The sequence below is a fragment of the Mustela erminea genome, chromosome 7 (genome assembly GCF_009829155.1).
Source record: "Mustela erminea isolate mMusErm1 chromosome 7, mMusErm1.Pri, whole genome shotgun sequence".
NCBI lineage: Eukaryota > Metazoa > Chordata > Mammalia > Carnivora > Mustelidae > Mustela > Mustela erminea.
The window spans coordinates 25997772-26015866 of NC_045620.1; the positions used below are offsets into that span (position 1 = coordinate 25997772).

Genomic DNA, 18095 nt, shown 5'->3' on the forward strand with positions numbered 1-18095 from the left:
AGAATCTCACAGCTGGATAGCATTTTTGGAGATCTTTAAAACACAGAAAAACAATATATATTATTTATGCATCCATATCTATGGAATAAATTCTTAAAGGCACAGACTGGAAAGGACCCTATTTCATGACAATGGTTGCCTTTGGGAAGGGAGAAAAACAGGACTGAGAGAGACAAGGTGGAGAGGCTTCGATTTTATCTGTCACTTTTAATAAATTTATTTAAAAAAAAAGAAGAAGAAGAAGAAGTGGGCGCCTGGGTGGCTCAGTGGGTTAAATCCTCTGCTCAGGTCATGATCCCAGGGTCCTGAGATGGAGCCTCATGTCAGGCTCTCTGCTCAGTGGGGAGCCTGCTTCCTCCTCTTTCTCTGCCTGCCTCTCTGCCTACTTGTGATCTCTCTCTGTCAAGTAAATAAATAAAATCTTAAAAAAAAAATAAGAAGCAAACAACAAAATGCCGACATTTAATTCTGGGTGATGGGTTCCTGGGATCTTTAGTATATTATCCCTTCCACTTTTCTTTACTTTTACACCCCCTCCCCCAGCCAAAAAAGAAGAAGGAGGAGGAGGAGGAGGAGAAAAGGGTGGCGAAGAGAAAGGAACCAATATCTATTGAAGCCTTTCTCTGTGCTGGCCAAAGGCTACAGCAATGGTTCTCAAAGCATGGGACCTGGACCAACAGCGACAGCATCACCTGGGAATGTAAATTCTCAGTCCTGGGCTGCACCTATTGGATCAGAAACTCTGGGGTCAGGGTCCAGAAATCTGTGTTTTAACAAGCCTTCCAGGTGATTCTGGTATCCTGGAGAAGCACTGGGCTGGACCCTAATAGCTATGACAATAGTTCACATGTATTAAGCATGTATACCTGTCACATCCCGCTCCACGAGCTTTCCATTAATAACAATTTAACCTTCCAAACGGCCCTGTGAGGGAGTCGTTATTATTCCTACCCCATCCTGCAGGTGTAATGGAGGCACAAGAAGGCCAAATCCCTTGCTCAAGGTCAACAGACGGGTTGCTTCCGGAATCCCCCTTTCCCTTGCATGACCCCCAGAGACTCTAGCTCACTGTCGCCTTGGAGAAGGAATAATAGTCCGTCCAACAGAGGAGGAAACTGGAGTTTGGAGAGAGAGAGCGCGACTTGGCCCAAGGTCTGACGAAGTGGAAAGTGACGGGGCAGACACTGTGGTACCGGAGGTTTTGAGGTTTGACCCAGACCTGCTGGGGATCAGCGCCCAGCGCGGGAGGAGGAGGGAGCGCAGCGAGCCGGCCCAGCTGCAGCCCCGCCCGGGTGTGGTTCGCACGTCACGCCTACGGCCAGCTGTCCCCTTCCCCACGACCGCTTCCAACCCGCTGCCAAACCGCCGTGACCCACCCCCACCAGGAACCGTAAGGGCCTTCCCCTCCGGGTCTCCGTGAAGCCCCATCCCTTCCTTCTCTCTTTTTTTTTTTTTTTTTCCTTTTCTACTTCTGCAGAAAGGGAACCTGGACGGCTCGGAGAAGGGGAGGCTGGATGGTCACTCGGTGGCCGGAGCTCCCCTCCCTAGAGCTTTCCCGGGTTCGCGCCAGGGCCATCTCCTCCCCCGATCCCTCATCCCATGGCCCCTCCGCAGCTCCCGGCAACCCCGACGGCCCCTTCGCGCCGCGCCCCAGCCGGCCCTGCCCACCACCCCGTGTTCCCCCTGCAGCGAAGACCCTCGGGCGGCGCTCGGCGGCTGCGGCCGCCCCACTCACCTGGGCGCCCGCTCCTCGTCCGGCGGGCAGCCCGGATCCTCGCAACTCGAGCGCCCCCCCAGCTCAGCAGCCCCCGGGGTCCCGGGGCGCCCGTGCCCGAAGGGAGACGGGCTGACTTTCCAGAAAAGGCAAGGGACGTGCTCTGAGGGGCTTGAGAGCCGCGCGGCTTTTCCGGCTGCCCTGGCGTGGATCCGCCCGCGTCCCCACCCGCGGGCGTCTAGGCCTCTGTGGTGCGCCCCGGCTAGGACCAGGGACGCGGTGGCACCCACAGGCCATCTGGGTTCCTTAGCCGCGCCCTGAGCGATGCTAACCCCACCCCCATGTATCCTAACCCCGCCCCTGAAGACTCTACTGCTGGGACTCCAATCCCACACCCCACCTCACAGCACCCTAATCCCACCGCCGAAGGATTCTTTAAAAAGATTTTATTTATTTGAGAGGGAGCGAGAGCGAGAGAGAACAAGAGCAGGAGCAGAGGCAGAGGGAGAGGCAGACTCCCTGTTGAGCAGGGATCCCCATGGGGGCCTAGAGGATGCCAAGACCCAGGGACCATGACCTGAGCCGAAAGCAGACGCTTAAGCAACTGAGCCACCCAGGCGCCTCCAAGGATTTTTTTTTTTTTTTTTTTTTTTTTTTTTTTTTTTTTTTTTTAAATACCGCCCAACCGAGGCTTCTAACTCTGCCCCTAAGGATTCTAACCGGTCTGGAAGGATAATAACCCTGCCCCTGAGAATTTTAATCCCTCCCCCAAAGATCAGAACCCTGCCCCCTCCTCCAAAAACGCTTACACCTGCCCTAATTCATTATAAACCCCGCCTCTCCAAACCCCAATGCGGTCCCCAAAGAGATTAAACCCGTCCTTCCAAGAACTGCAACACCATCTCCTTCCACAATCCTAATTCTGCCCTCAAAGAATTTTGAATCTCACATTTGAAGGATTTTTTAGCCTCACCCAACCAAAGGTTTCTAATCCTGCCCCCAAGGATTCTAATCCCTCCAACTAAAAGATCTTCACCCTTCACCTCAAAGGATTCTGACCCAGACCTCCAGATTCATAACCCAAACCCCAGGGATTCTGATCCTGCTCCTGGATAATCCCAGTGTTGTTCCCAAAGGATTTTAATCCACCTTCAGGATTCTAATCCGATCCATCCAAAAATTCCAACCCTACCCTCCAGGATTTTAACCCCTCATCGAAGAGTTCCAACTGGGCCCATAAGAATCCTAACCCCTGTCCTTGCCACTCCACAGGACTCTAATCTTCCCACTCTCGTCCCAAGCATCTGACCGGTTTTTCCCTACCATTCTAATCCACTCTTACAAGGCCAGGACCCTCCCCCACACAGCGTCCCAGGCCTTCCGGGTCCTTCTGTGGTCAGTGGTTTCCCCTATACAGGCCCCGCACTATTCAAATGGCGTGCAAAGTTTCTCACCCACAGTCACCGCCCTGGCTCATTCTTGGCCCGTTTCCGGCACCTCAGAGGACTTTGAAAACTGAGGGGACGGGATGCCCGCCTGGAGGGCAACTGGAGGTCCTACATGAATGAGATGTGCCCAGGACCAGGCAAGGACAGAGCACATTTGCTCCTGGAAAAAGGGAGGTATTGTCGCACTGAAGTCTTTCAAGTACACTTCCAAGATGTGTAAGAATCTCACAGCGTTTCTGCATTCCCACTGCTACCAGCCACTTCAGGCCACCATCATCTCTTCATTCACTCATTCATTCACTCATTCATTCAGCCAGCAATACTGTACTGAGTGCAGGGATACACAGGGCTTCTTAACTTCAGTACGATTGACATTTGGGCTGCATAATTCTTTGTTGTGCGGGACTGTCCTGGGCATAGTAGGGTGATGAACAACATTCCTGGACTCCACCTACTAAATGACAAAATTTATTTAAAAATACATTTAAAAAATATTTTTAACGTATTTTAGGGGGTAAAGGGCAGAGGGAGAGGGAGTGTAAATCTCAAGCAGACTCCACACTGAGCGTGGATCCCAATGTGGGGCTCAATCCCAGGACCCTGAGATCATGTCGTGAGCTGAAACCAAGGGCTGAATGCTCAACTGACTGAGCCACCTGGGTGCCCCTTTAAAAATAATTTTAATTCCATGTTTAATTTACTTGAATGGTACTTATTCAATTTTGTGCTTCACCGTCCCAGCCCTGGACTCCATCACTGTAATTAATATTTAGCTGTGTTGCTAAAGGTCATTGTCTGCATCTTCCACAGTTTATTTTTACACCCACCTAGTCATGGAAAACTAGATGGCAAAAACTTCAGGCTACTATGTGCCCTGTGCACCTCTGTAAGAATTTTGTGAAGATTTGCTTTGCCAAGAACGATTGATGCTTGCAGATGGCTGCTGCCAAAATTCTTCTCCTAACATATACTTACATCTTTTAAAATTTAAATTAAATTCATTCTGGGGCACCTGGGTGGCTCAGTGGGTTAAAGTCTCTGCCTTTGGCTCAGATCATGATCCTGGGGTCCTGGGATCAAGCCCTGCATCAGGCTCTCTGCTCAGCAGGGAGCCTGCTTCCTCCTCTCTCTCTGCCTGCCTACTTGTGATCTCTCTCTCTCTGTCAAATAAATAAATAAAGTCTTTTTAAAAAATTAATTAAATTCAATCAGTCTTATATAATATCCAGTGCTCATTACATCACATGTCCACCTTAATGTCCATCACCCAGTTACCCCATCCCCCTAACTCCCTCCCCTCATTTCCCCACATCTTGACTGACTCTTGGTATCATCCATTAGTCTTTTTTTTTTTTAAAGGTTTTATTTATGTATCTGAGAGAGATAGACAGCAAGAGCAGGGAAGGAGCAGAGGGAGAGAAGCAGACTCCCCGCTGAGCAGGGAGCCCAATGCAGTGCTGGATCCCAGGACCCTGGGATCCTGACCCGAGCCAAAAGCAGACACTCAATCAACCGAGTGACCCAGGCACCCATCATCCATTAAGAGTTCCCCAGAAGCAGACCCTAGACATGGATTCAAGTGAAAGTAAGTTATTTGGGAGATGTAGAAAACCCTGGTGGGGGGGAGGTGGATAAGATAGGACAGGGAAGAAAGCCAATTAAGAGACCATTCCAATGAAGTTACAACTGTGGGTTCCTGGAACTCACTCCTGCTGGAGAAGGAATTCTGGAGACACTGAGGTATTCCCATTTCATAGTTATTTTTCCTGGAAGATGAGGAAGCTGGGGCATTGATGTACTAACTCCCGGGAGACATTGGATGAGGGATGCTCCTGGGGGATATTAATCCTCCAGCTTTTCTGGCCTGCCCCTTGCATGCTCCAGCCACCAGAAAGAGAAGATACATGTTCCGGGGACACGAGACAGTCATCATTAGCATCAGCTACACCATCTTTCACAAGTTCGTCATTCCGATGGCAAAGGACCAGACAGCTGGAACATTGTCCTGTTAACAGTCAATTCCACCTCCTCCCCCCGCCCCAACTTTTTTTTGCTATTGAAATAATGCTGCAGTAAAAATCTATGCGTGTGTTTCCAAAGCTCCTATCAACTTTACTGGGGCATAGTTTCATACATAAAATGCACCATTAAAATATTCAGCTTGTTGAGTTTGGTAAAGGTATACACCCATGTAACCCCACCCTAATCAAGATATAGAACACTTCTAGGCACCTGGGGGGATCAGTCATTAAGCTCCTGCCTTTGGCTCAGGTAATGATCCCAGGGTCCTGGGATCGAGGTCCATATCAGGCTCCCTGCTCAGCAGGAAGCCTGCTTCTCCTTCTCCCACTCCCCCTGCTTGTGTTCCCCCCGCCTCTGTCAAATAAATAAACAAACAACAACAACAACAAAAAAGATATAGAACATTTCTATCACTCCAAAGAGTTCCACTGTACCCTATTGCAGTCAGCTTCTCCCTGCTCCATTGCCTTAAGTAACCACTGTTTTTGGCTTTTTGTCTATTATAAATTAGTTTTGTATTTTCTAGTATTTCAAATAAATACAATCATACTATATGTTTCTTTTATGTCTGTCTTCCTTTACTTACATATTGCTTTTGAGATTTTCCATGTTGTTACGTATTATAGTATTTTGTTCCTTTTCACTGCTGGGTAGTACTCCACAGTGTAGACACACCACAATTTGTTTATCCATTTCCTTATTGATGGACATTTGGGCTGTTTTCGGGTTTGGTTACATGAATAAAGCTGCTATGAACATTTATGCACAAGCCTTCGCATGGACATGTTTTCATTTCTCTTGAGGAAATACTTAGGACTGGATTTGCTGGGTCAAGTGAGTGTATTTTTTAACCTGATAATACCCAGCTAAATTGGTTTTCAAAGCGATTATACCATTTTGTATCCCAACCAGCAATGTATGGTTTACAGTTTCTCCACATCCTTGCCAATTTGGTATTGTCATTCTTTTTATTTTTTCTTTTTATTATTTATTTATTTTTTAAAAGGCCATTCTAACTTTCTTTTTAAGATTCTATTTACTTATTTGACAGACAGAGATCACAAGTAGTTAGAGAGGCATGCAGAGAGAGAGGAAGGGAAGCAGGCTCCCAGCTGAACTGAGAGCCCAATGCAGGGCTTGATCCCGGGACCCCAGGATCACGACCTGAGCTGAAGACAGAGGCTTAACCCACTGAGCCACCCAGGTGCCCCTTGTTGTTCTTTTTAATTAAAAAAAAATTTCCCATCTAATTCATATTAGCATCAAAGAACATTTATACAATTATAAATTTATCCTAAAATGCTGCCTTACCAGTACTTGGGGTGGCAAATATTTTATCAGTTCATTCATTCATTCATTCATTCATTGTCATGGGGAATATAGCTGACCACAAGAAGTAGTGCTAAATGCTGCCTCTTTGGGATCAAACTAGAGTTCAAACCCTGGCACTGCCATTTATCAATGGAGTGATCTTGAACAAATCAGATCACCCCTCTGAGCCTCAGTTTTCCCAGCTATGGGGTGGAAAAAACAATAGTATTTATCTCAGTGAACCTTTGTGAAGATCAATTAACATCTTATGTACAAGGGTGATAGGATTACAAGAAAAATAAATCATGGCAAGAGGGTGGAAGGTGACTTGAGACAGAGTGGTCAGGGAGAACCTCACTGAGGAAGTAGCATGTAGCTGAGACCTGGTGAACTGGGGGAATAAGTCATGTGATAATCTGAGGGAAGTGTGTTCCAAACAGAAGGAACAGTAATGGCAAAGGTCCTAAGGTGCAACTGCACTTGAGTGTGTTTAAGGAATAAAGGAGGCCATGTAGCTGGATCAGAGTGGGTGCAGAGGAGAGTGATGGAGATGATGTTGGAAAGGTAGTGAAGTCAGATCATGAGGCCAAGAAGTCTTGGTGTTGGTATGAAACTTTAACTGACACAAGATGGGAGACATTGGAGGGTTTTGAGCAGAGGAGTAAACCACACTGGCTTGTGTTTTAACAGGATCTGTCTGGTTGCTGGGTGGAGAATGGACTGGACAGACATGAATGAGGAAAGCAGGGAAGCCAATGAGCAGGCCGAGGCAGTCGTCCAAAGGTAATATAATGGTGGCATGGGCCAAGGTGGTGGCAACTGACAGTTATAAGAGCTCAGAGAGAGAAAAGATCAGAATACTTGAGACTTCATGGGTATGTACAAGGGAAGTCAATACAGCACCACTTTTACTAGGAAAGGGTTGGAAATAACCTATAATAATAATTGAGTACCAAGCTGTTGTCAAAAAGAATAAGGATGTATAAAAACAAATCGCATCTTAAAAATTTAATTAATTAGTTAATTAGTGGGAGGGTGGGGCAAAGGGAGAGAGGGAGAGATGATTCTAACCAGGCTCCATGCCCAGCCCAGAGCCCAACACGGGGTTTGATCTCATGACCCTGAGATCTCAAAACCCTTGATCTCGATCTGAAATCAAGAGTCAGATGCTCAACTGAGTGAGCCACTCAGGTGCCCCAAAACTAATCATATTTCTATACACTAGCAATGAACAATCTGAAAATAAGGTTAAAACAATTTCATTTACAACATCACTAAAACGAATAAAATCCTTGGAAATAATTTTAAGAAAAGTAGTGCAAGGTAATTCAAAAACTAAAAAATCACCCTTGAAAGAAACTGAAGAAGACCTAAACAAAGTCATCTTATAGAATGAGAAAGATATCTCATGGAGAAGATATTTGCTTATAGATTGGAGGACTTAATATTGTGAAGGTGATGATAGTCTTTAAATTGATCAACATAATTCCCATATATTGAAAAAATAGACAAGCTCATCCTAAAATTTATAGGGAAATGCAAGGAATCCAGAACAACCAAGCAATCTTGAAAAAGTAAAACAAAGTTGGAGGACTCAAAATTCCCAATTCCAAAACTTAGTACATAGTTACAGTAATCAAGATAGTGTGGTACTTTATAAAGATAGAAATATATAGCAATGGAACAGAATTGAGAGTCCAGAAGTAAACCCTCACATTATGGCCAACTGATTTCCAACAAGGGTGCCAAGACAATTCAGTGGAGGAAAGAATAGTCTTTTCTAGGAATCGTGCTAGAAGAGCTAGATACCTCCATGCAAAATCATTAAATTGGACCCCTACCTCACACTATCCACAAAAATAAGTCAAAATGGATCATAGATAAATGTCTGAGCTAAAACTATAAAAATCTTCATGACCTTGGATTAAGCAAAGCCTTCTTAAATATGACACAGGTAAAAACAACAAAAATTGATAAATTGGACTTCATCAAAACCAAAAACTTGTGCGGCAAATGGGACAATCAAGAAAATGAAAAGATAATGCATAGAATGGGGGTGAATACGGATCTCCTATTGGACTAGTTACCCAAATATGTATACCCTTACAACTCAACAATAAAAAAGATAACATAATTGAAAAGTGGACAAAAGATCTGAAAAGATATTTCTAAAAAAAAAAATTATACAAATATCTAACAAGCACATGAAAAGATGCTTATTATCATTAGTCATTAGGGAAATACAAAGAGATGTCACTGCACACATTAGAATGGCTAAAATTAAAAAGACAGATAATAACAAATGTTGATGGTCTGGGTGACAGAGCAGGGAAGGAGACTTACTGGTCCTAGTATACCCTTCGTACTCTAGAATTGTGAAACACTTAAATATACTAACTGCTCAAAAACTAAAAGTCAATTTAACAATCAGAGACTTGGGGGTGCCTGGCTGGCTCAGTCCACCAGCATGTGACTCTTGATCTTGGGGTTGTGAGTTTGAGTCCCACATTGGGTGTAGAGATTACCTAAAAAAATTACTTAAATCAGAGACAGAGATAGAATCAATAGAGAGATAGATCTGGGTAGGATTTTTAGAGGATGAAAAAGTCAATAGTTTTTGGTGGGTACTTGACCATGGGTCAGGGATGGCGGAACGATGGAAGCAAAGGCACTGAAGCTGGACTAACTACCTTTCACTAGCTATGATTTCGTTTTCTCATCTGCAAAGTGGAATGATAAGAGTACCTATTTCACCAGGTCATTAAATCATCACATTAAAAGCTCTTATTATTGTGCCCTCACTTGTATCATCTGATTTAAATCTCTTTGAGATAGGAACGATTACAAGTGGGTAGCTCAGAGAGGTAAAGACACCTGCCCAAGGTCACACAGCCAGCAAACGACAGGGCTGGGATTCAAACTGAGTTCTGTGAGTCTCCGGTGTACCTTCAAAGCCCATGCTTGTAAGGAGTACACAAACTCAGTAAGAGTGCCCTGGAGCCTGAGGAGCAGGGAGAAATATTCGGACTAGGGGACACATCTCAGGGCTCAGTCCTGGAGGGAGGGCATGAACTGGGGAACAACACTGGCTTCACTTTATGGTGAGTCAGATGATGGCTCTTTCAAAAATATATTTTCCTATCTCAGAGGGCATTTGCATTTCATATTTCAAATTCTTTGGGTCCACTGTTGATTGTTCTATATTCAAAACAAGATGGGGGATGGGGAAGAGCCACAGTCATTACTTCAGAGCTCAGATATTTCCCCTTTTATTTACAAAAGTAATCAGTGTTCATTTGACAGCAATATTCTCCCAGGCAGGTCACTGCTGCCCTCATTTTCCAAGAGAGGTAAATGAAAATCTGAAAAGACCAGCTCCTAAGAAACTCACAACCACCCCAACAGGTCACTGATGCCCCTTCCTCAAGTTCCTACATTCTCCATCACCTCTAGCTCCGTCCCCCACCCTGCCTCAGTTTTTGTCAGAGAACTTGTCACCACCAGGCACTATAATACACATTTATAATAAGTTAATCTGTTTGTTGTCTGTCTTTTCTGCTTATTTGCAAGTTCCATGCAGATACTATTCATCGGCCCATTTTACAGATGAAGAAACTGAAGTTTAAGGTTTGCAAACAGCCAGTCAAGGATTGCACTGAGATCCAAACCCTTTATTCTTTGGTTAATTCTGTTAATATTTATAAAGGGCTTATTATGTGCATGTCTGCCAGGGGCTAGAAGCACGAAAAGATGAACAAGATGCCTTCAAGCAACATCCAATCAAATCAGGGAGACAAACTTAAACCGACAACTCAAATACAGAATGGAAAATGCTGGGGGAAGTACTGAGAGGCCCATTGTTTTGTAGGGCTAAGTAGGAGGGCCACTGGTCCCGCCTGGGGTGCTTCAAGGAGGACTTCTTGAAAGAGGCGATGATAGGTCGACATTTAAAGGATGCTAACAGAAGATCATGGCAAAGGGTATTTCAGACAGAAGAGACAGCCTGACAAAGACTGGAGGGAAAAACAGCTTGACTTGGCTGATGAACCACAAACACTACTGTGTTGTTGGTGCCTGAAGCCCCTGGGCGCAGACAGGTGGAAAATCAGGCTGGAAATGGCTGCAGAAGCTGATAAGGAGCCGGGGCTTTCTCCTGTGGGTGACCGGGAAGACTATGGGTGTGTCTCAGAAGTTTACCTACACCAGGTACCATTCTAGAGTCAGCTGACCTCCTACTCAGAGGTCTGGCGGGACTGGGCGGGAATGGGGGTGTTGAGGGGGGCCCAAGAAGTTGTTTTTCTGACCCCAGCTGCGTGCCTCCTCCAGCTGACGGGTTTCCCCATACCCCGCCCCCCACAGGGGAGTTGGGGGACAGTTCAGTTTCACAACCCCCTGCCTTCCCCCAGCGTCCCCGGAGGGCAAGAAAAGAGGAAGCACTCATCGGACTTCCTCCTGGGTCCGGGTGCGCACAAGCTCATGCAGGTCCCTTCGGCGGCTGAGGGTGCTAAGCCAGACCTGCCACCCGCCAGCATTCCGCGAAATAAGGCCAAGGTCCCGGCCCCGCCCCCACAAGGCGGCGGCCACGCCCCCGCGGAGTGCGCCGGGGCTCCAGAACCAGGAGAATGGGTTCCAGTCCCAGCAATTCTGATTTGCTCTCTGCAAACCTCCTCTCTGCAGACCTCCTCTCTGAGCTTTGCACCTTGAACAAGGCACATCCTACAATCTGAGGCAGTGTGCACGAATTGACATGGAGAGATCTCCAAGACATACTTGCAGAGTACTATGCAAGTACACTTAAAAAGGAACATGGTTGGGCGCCTGGGTGGCTCAGTGGGTTAAGCCGCTGCCTTCGGCTCAGGTCATGATCTCGGGATCCTGGGATCGAGTCCCGCATCGGGCTCTCTGCTTAGCAGGGAGCCTGCTTCCTCCTCTCTCTCTCTCTCTCTGCCTGCCTCTCTGCCTACTTGTGATCTCTCTCTGTCAAATAAATAAATAAAATCTTTAAAAAAAAAAAAAAAAAAGGAACATGGTTTTGTATTTACCTATATCTGTATGTAAACCTAAAGGGAAAGGTGTGGAAACTCTACAGCCCACAAGAACAGAAGTTGTCCCTGAGGAAGATAGGAACATTGGAACCAGGGGGGAAGAGACGGTGACTGTTTCTCAGGTTTTTGGTTTTGGGTTTTTTTTTTTTTTCATTTTTAAACTCGACCGTATTTATTTGTGTAATTAAAATAGTAATAATAAACGAGAGGGCTGATATATGTGGTTACTGAAGGTCTTTTCCTTAAACATTTTGTTATGAAAATTTCCAAACATACAGCAAAATTGAAAGATTTACAACAAGAGCTCTATAGTACTTACCATTTACATTCTATTGTTAACATTCTGCTTGCTTCATCACATGTCTTTCTGTCCATCCAGCTATCCATCAATTCATCTTTTTTTAATAGGTTTTATTTATTTGAGAGAGAATGAGCGCACAAGCAGGGGGTGGGAGGGCGGGCAGAGGGATAGCAGATTCCCCAAAGAGCACCCAGTGGGGTTGGTGGGGGCCTCCATCCCAGGACCCTGAGATCACAATCTGAGTGGAGGGCAGATTCTGATCCCCTTAACCCACTGAGCCACCCAGAGGTCGGTCATCAATGCATCTTTTTAAAATGTATTTCAAAGTTAATTACTTCAGCCCACATATTATTAACGAGAGTTCAATGTTTTTTACAGCATTTTTTTAGAAGGGGGGAGGGGCAGGGGGTGCAGAGAGTGAGAGAGTCTCAAGCAGCCCCCATGGCTAGGGAGGACTCCCACGGAAGTCTCAACTCAGGAACCTGAGATCATGACCTGAGTAGAAATCAAGAGTCCGACATTTAACCGACTGAGCCACCCAGGTACTACTCTTTACAGTATTTTTTTAATGTAAAATTTACATTGAACAAAATACATAGCTTGAGTGTACATTTGCTGAGTAGTTATAAATGCATATGCATCAACATAACTTCAACTCCATAAGAAAACATTTCATCACTCTAGAAAGTTTCCTCTTGTCCTACAGTGTATTTTGATTGCCAGCATTCTATGAGTCAGCATTCAAGATAGGACCAGGAATATAGTAAGTGCTCAATAAATGTTAGCTGAAGGGCATCTGGCTGGCTCAGTCAATGGAGTGTGTGACTCCTGGTCTTGGGGTTGTGAGTTTGAGTTGGGTGAAAAATAAAATCTTTTAAAAAATAAGAATAAATTGGGGCGCCTTGGTGGCTCAGTGGGTTAAGGCCTCTGCCTTCAACTCAGGTCATGATCTCAGGGTCCTGGGATTGAGCCCCACATCGGGCTCTCTGCTCAGCAGGGAGCCTGCTTCCTTCTCTCTCTCTCTGCCTACTTGCGATCTCTCTCTGTCAAATAAATAAATAAAATCTTTAAAAAAAAGAATAAATGATAGCTGAAGGAATGAATGTGCACATGGCCTGTTTCCCTGAAGGCAGAAGCATGCCTTTTTCCCTTCCACTGCCCCACAGAACTGAAACTCAGTAAATGCTTATTAAAGACTTATTGATTGCATTAGGTATATATCGTTGTGTAACAAACTACCCAAAATTTAGCAGCTTAAAACATTACAAAGGGTTATTATCTTACACAGTTTCTGTGGATCAGGAATTGGGGGGCAGCTTAGCTCAGTGGTTTGACTTGAGATTTTTCATGAGGCTGCAGTCGAGAGCCACCTGGAATCATGTGAGAGACTGACTGAGGCTGAGGATCCATTTCCAAGATGCCTCACTCCCAGGACAAGAGGTGCCCATTCCCCAACAAGTGAACCTCTCGGTAAGGCTTGCCTGAGTGTGCTCCCAACATGGGGGCAGCTCTCCCCTAAGAAAGAGTGATCCAGGAGAGCAAGGTGAAGTAGCCTGTTGATTCCACGGGTCATCCCTATTCAATGTGGGAGTGGTCTACACAAAAGCAAGACTACTATGAGGCTAGACCAACTGGGGTCTTCTTGAAGAAGAAGAAGGTAGTCATTATGAACAGGTATTCAAATTTTCTGAGCTCTCGCTTTGTGCTGGGTGTGATGCTGGGCTCCATGGAGTACAGGAATGAGTCAGAACTGACTATCCCTTTTCCCCTCACAAGATGTGTGCATGTGTGTTGGGAGTGGTGGATGTGGGGTGAGATCAGACAGGCATGGAAACAGATGGTGTTACAGAGTACAATAAGTATCACAATAGCGACTTTAACAAAACTGCTTTTATGTAATTTGTATTTGTGGTACAACATTCAAGACACGGCATGAAAGAGGGTTTCCTTCTCTCCTTATTCTATAACTATACACTCTTCCAGCTTTGGCAACAACTGGAACCCATTTCTTATATCCTTTCAGAACTATCCTGTGCATATACACAAAGACATTTTCCACCCTCTTTAGACAAAAGGACACCGCTCTTCAAAGTGTGTGCCTCTCTGCATCCTGCTTTTCCCGCCTCGCTTACTTTATCTTGGAAGTAATTTCCCATCCGTTCATAGAAAGCTGCTTCATTTTTATTAATGGCTGTATAGCATCCTATTATCTGTGTGAGCTGCGGATTACTTAACCAGTCTCCGATCACTGAACATTTGTTTATTTCTTTTTTTTTTTTATGAGACTGACACGCTACCTACTGCGCTAACGAGGCACCTATTTCTTTTTTTTCTTTTTTAAGATTTTATTTACTTATTTGACAGAGAGAGAGAGAGAGATCACAAGTAGGCAGGCAGAGAGAGGGGTAAGCAGGCCCCCCGCTGAGCGGAGAGCCCGACGCGGAGCTCGATCCCAGGACCCTGAGATCATGACCTGAGCCGAAAGGAGAGGCTTAACCCACTGAGCCACCTAGGTTCCCCCATTTGTTTATTTCTAATCTCAACAGTTTTCTTTGCCCATCCATCACCTCTACTTGAGTGTAAACGTAGAAGTTCCTGGCAATGTATTTGCTGCGTCAACAGGTCCAAGCATGTAAAATATTGTTAAATAGGGTTTATAGCAATGTACATTTCTACCAGCAACGTGGGACAATGTCTGTCTCCTCGCACCTGTACCCACATGGTAAGTGACCAGACTTTCCAAACTTAGCCAATCCAGTGACTGAACAATGTTCTCTCGATGTGGTGTTAATGTATGTTTCTCTTACTATACGTGAGGTTGGCACTTGCCACATTTCAGAATTACTTGTATTTTCTTCTCTGAGGCCCCGTACAAATAATTTGCCTATTTTTCTATTGCACTGGGAGTGTTCATTATTTGTTTGAATATCTTCTTTGCACATCAAAGACACTATCCCTTTGTCTACACGATAAGTTTCAAAAACAAGGATTTTTTTGGTTTGTTTTTTGGAACAAGTCGCTTTTAGACATTAATGAGAAGTTTCTGCAGGTCATGTCATTTTCTGGGCATCAGGGCAGAGCTGCCCATGGTCTAGGAAGCAGCTGTGCCCCGTAAGGTTCTGGTGTGTGTGTTGGGGGAGGGTAAGAGGTGGGAGGAGGGGGGCAAAGAGGCAGTTGTTAATTCTTGCACTGGATGGAAAGGGCTGTCAACTGTGAACCCACCATCCCAGGACGTAGGCAGGACAGGCTGGCCTAACTCTAAGATCCTTTGCCCTTCATCTGAAATGTCTGAGGATAGGCAAGAAATGGGAGGGCACACCAATAGGGCTGCTAATTTCTGATCATCTAAGCCTGAATGGCTGGAGACTGATCTAGAAGCTCCAAGCTACATTCCTTAATAGTAGTATAAATTTTCTAGAATGTAAACACCAAGAGGCCAAGGTTCAAGTGTTAAACAGTTGTGGAATGAAGGAAGGAAAGAAGGAAGGAAGGAACAAATGAATGAATGAATCTAATCAAAGGTTGTGAGAGGCAGAGCTTCTGAGCAGGGAGGGAGGAGGGAGCCTTCTTACCCCTGCCCCTCCCTGAACAGTGCTCTCTCCTCTTCCTTCCTCCCACCACATCTGAGTCAGGTCTCAGCTTTGGTCATCAGGTCCTGCCCCAGCTCTCAGGGCCCAGGCTCTCCTCTGCCCTCTAGTCAACCCACCTCTCCAAGCAGCTAGACCCCTTATGGTCACTCCCCATGACCTGCACTTCAAGGGACTTCTCAATCTGCCTGCTCCTCTGCTTTCCTCTCCCATGTCCTGTTTCTCACCCTCCACACCTTCTGTTCCTCCAAAAATAGTTGTGGTCACATTTATTGAGCACTTCCTGTATGTCCTTTTACATGGGTCATGTTGAAGTCTTGCAACGATCTACAAGATCTATGAGAGTTATTATTATCCTTATTTTATAGATGAGGAAACCAAGACCAGAGACATTCAGGAGCTTATCCAAGGTCAGCCAGCTAGCAGATGATAGAATTGGGATTCAGAACTCACTCAGTCTGGCCCCCGGGGCCACGGTGCCTCACTGGTGCTGTAGAGCTAACTGGTTACCAGTCTTGGAGGGTGCCATGCTCCTTCAAGTTCCCTGCCCTTTGCTCATGATGGCCCCTTCTGGAGGGCTCTCCTGTCTACCTTCCTCTACTTGCCAAAAGTTTTGCTCATCCTTCAAAGTCTTGCTTGTAAGTCACCCCCTCTGCAAAGCCTTTTCTGTTTGCCCTAGGAAGAGCTAGTTGCTCACTCTTCAGTTTCACAATTGAGAACTTTATGCTGTAATTATTTAGGGACCTGTCTCCCCCATCAAGCCGTGAGCACCCACCCCCACCCCCGCCAGGGGACAGAGCTTGTTCTATATCTCCCTCTTGTCTAGCACAACGCCTGGTACAGAGTGCATGCTCTCAAAACTATGGTGACCAAAGGACAGTGGCCTGAGGACTCCTCCCAACACTCTGTTGTGAAGGTCTGCTAGGGGTCTCTGGTGGGAAGCTGGGAGAATGTAGGAAGTTGCAGGGCCCAAAATGAAAAGAGTCACCACTGTAAGGGGCAGCTGGAGACAATTTCACTAATGTCACCATTTGACCATGGATCAAAACTGTCCCCACGAAATCTAGCTGGTAGGGAAGTCCCATCCTTATATCACCTCTAGAGGTTTTTGGGAAGCAGCTGTCTAACCGCCTGTGGTTTCCCCCCTCTTGCAGTGCCAGGAATGAAACCATAATGAGAAGTGATCCTGGAAAGGCCTCTGGAAGCTACAGGAGGAAGTGTGGCCAGACTCCTCATGCTGAGAGCCTGGACTGCCCCACACAGGGCTCTTAGGACCTCAGAAACCAAGGGGTTACACGGCTTTGGTAAGAGGGTAGTTCCGGGATGGGTGGGGACTTCCTCGGGGTGTGAGGGAAATTGCTCCATCGCTGGAACTATGGGGTAAGAACTGTCCCAGTGACTCTTAGCGGCCCTGTGCTATGTTTCTCCCTCTGTGTCTGTCTCACGCAGGAACTTATTAAAGTTCCCCATAGTCTCAGGACAAATGCCTCAGCCTGTGGTCATTACATCCCAAAAGTTGGTGGACAGGATAGCAGAGCAGTTAGGACTATGGGATCTGTGGTTGGCCAGATATGGGTCCAAATCCCAGCTCACTGTGTGACCTTGGGTCTTTCATGTCACTTCCTTAAGCTCTAGTTCCCTCATTTGTAAAATGAAGATAAACAAATTTTAAAACATCAAAATTGAAGATTTGTTCAATGGAGCAAATTTGTTCAAACGAAGGCACAACGGGCCAGTGATTTGCAAAATGTGTTCCCCAAACCATCAGGTACTTGAGTACTTGTTTGAAATGTAGAATCTCGAGCCCCAGGCCTGCTCTATTGAGTCAGAAACTCTGGGGTGTGGCTTAGCGATCTGTGTTTTAGCAAGCCTTACAGAAGATTCTGGTGCATGGTAAAGTTTGAGAAGCACCGCCACAGACAAACCGGACGTGAGCAACATATTGGGGATGATATTGGGAACATCAACAACCAACAAGGTATTAATATCTAAAATTTACAAGTTACTTCTGCAAATTGACAAGAAAAAGATAGGAAGCCCAATAGATAACGGGCTCAAGACAGGAATGGGCAGTTCACTGAAGGCGAAGCCCAAAACCCCGACAAGTATAGGAGAAGATTCTGAATCTCATATAATCAGAGAAATTCAAACAATGAGATGCCACCTTTCACCCAAACTATAGGCAAAAATTACAGTCAGATAATGTAAAAGCTAATGAAAATGTGGGGAGACAAGCATCTTTCACATGCCATTAATAGGATTTAGTGACATTTAAAACATATATGTGATCCGCTAATTCCACTAGGGTATAGGGTCCAAAGAAGTTTTCACATAGGCCCATAAGGTCATGTTCAAAGCTGTTCATCACAGTGTTGTTTGTGATGAAAGGAAGTTGGAAGCCATCTGGTTGTCCATCATTGGGGCGGGGGAGGGAATAATTAAAACCATGGATGCTCGGGGCACCTGGGTGGCTCTTTAGGTTAAGCCTCTGTCTTCAGCTCAGGTCATGATCTCAGGGTCCTGGTATTGAGCCCTACATCAGGATCTCTGCTAAGCAGGGAGCCTGCTTCCCCCTCTCTCTCTGCCTGCCTCTCTGCCTACTTGTGATCACTCTCTCTCTCTCTCTCTCTCTGTCAAATAAATAAATAAAACCTTTAAAAAAAATGG

At 45.7% G+C, this 18095-nt stretch overlaps 1 protein-coding gene across 4 annotated transcripts in view; it reads right to left on the bottom strand.

Annotated features, from left to right (window-relative positions):
* Nucleotides 1–2032, bottom strand: part of HCK (HCK proto-oncogene, Src family tyrosine kinase) — a 40302-nt gene extending 38270 nt beyond the window's left edge. For 2 of the 4 annotated variants that reach the window (XM_032351028.1, XM_032351027.1), the window contains exon 1: nucleotides 1736–2032. The gene's annotated coding sequence lies outside the window, so the exon portion shown is untranslated. The remainder of the gene's footprint in view (nucleotides 1–1735) is intronic. The other 2 variants (XM_032351022.1, XM_032351025.1) reach the window with 2 other exon arrangements.
* Between the last annotated feature and the right edge of the window lie 16063 nt (nucleotides 2033–18095).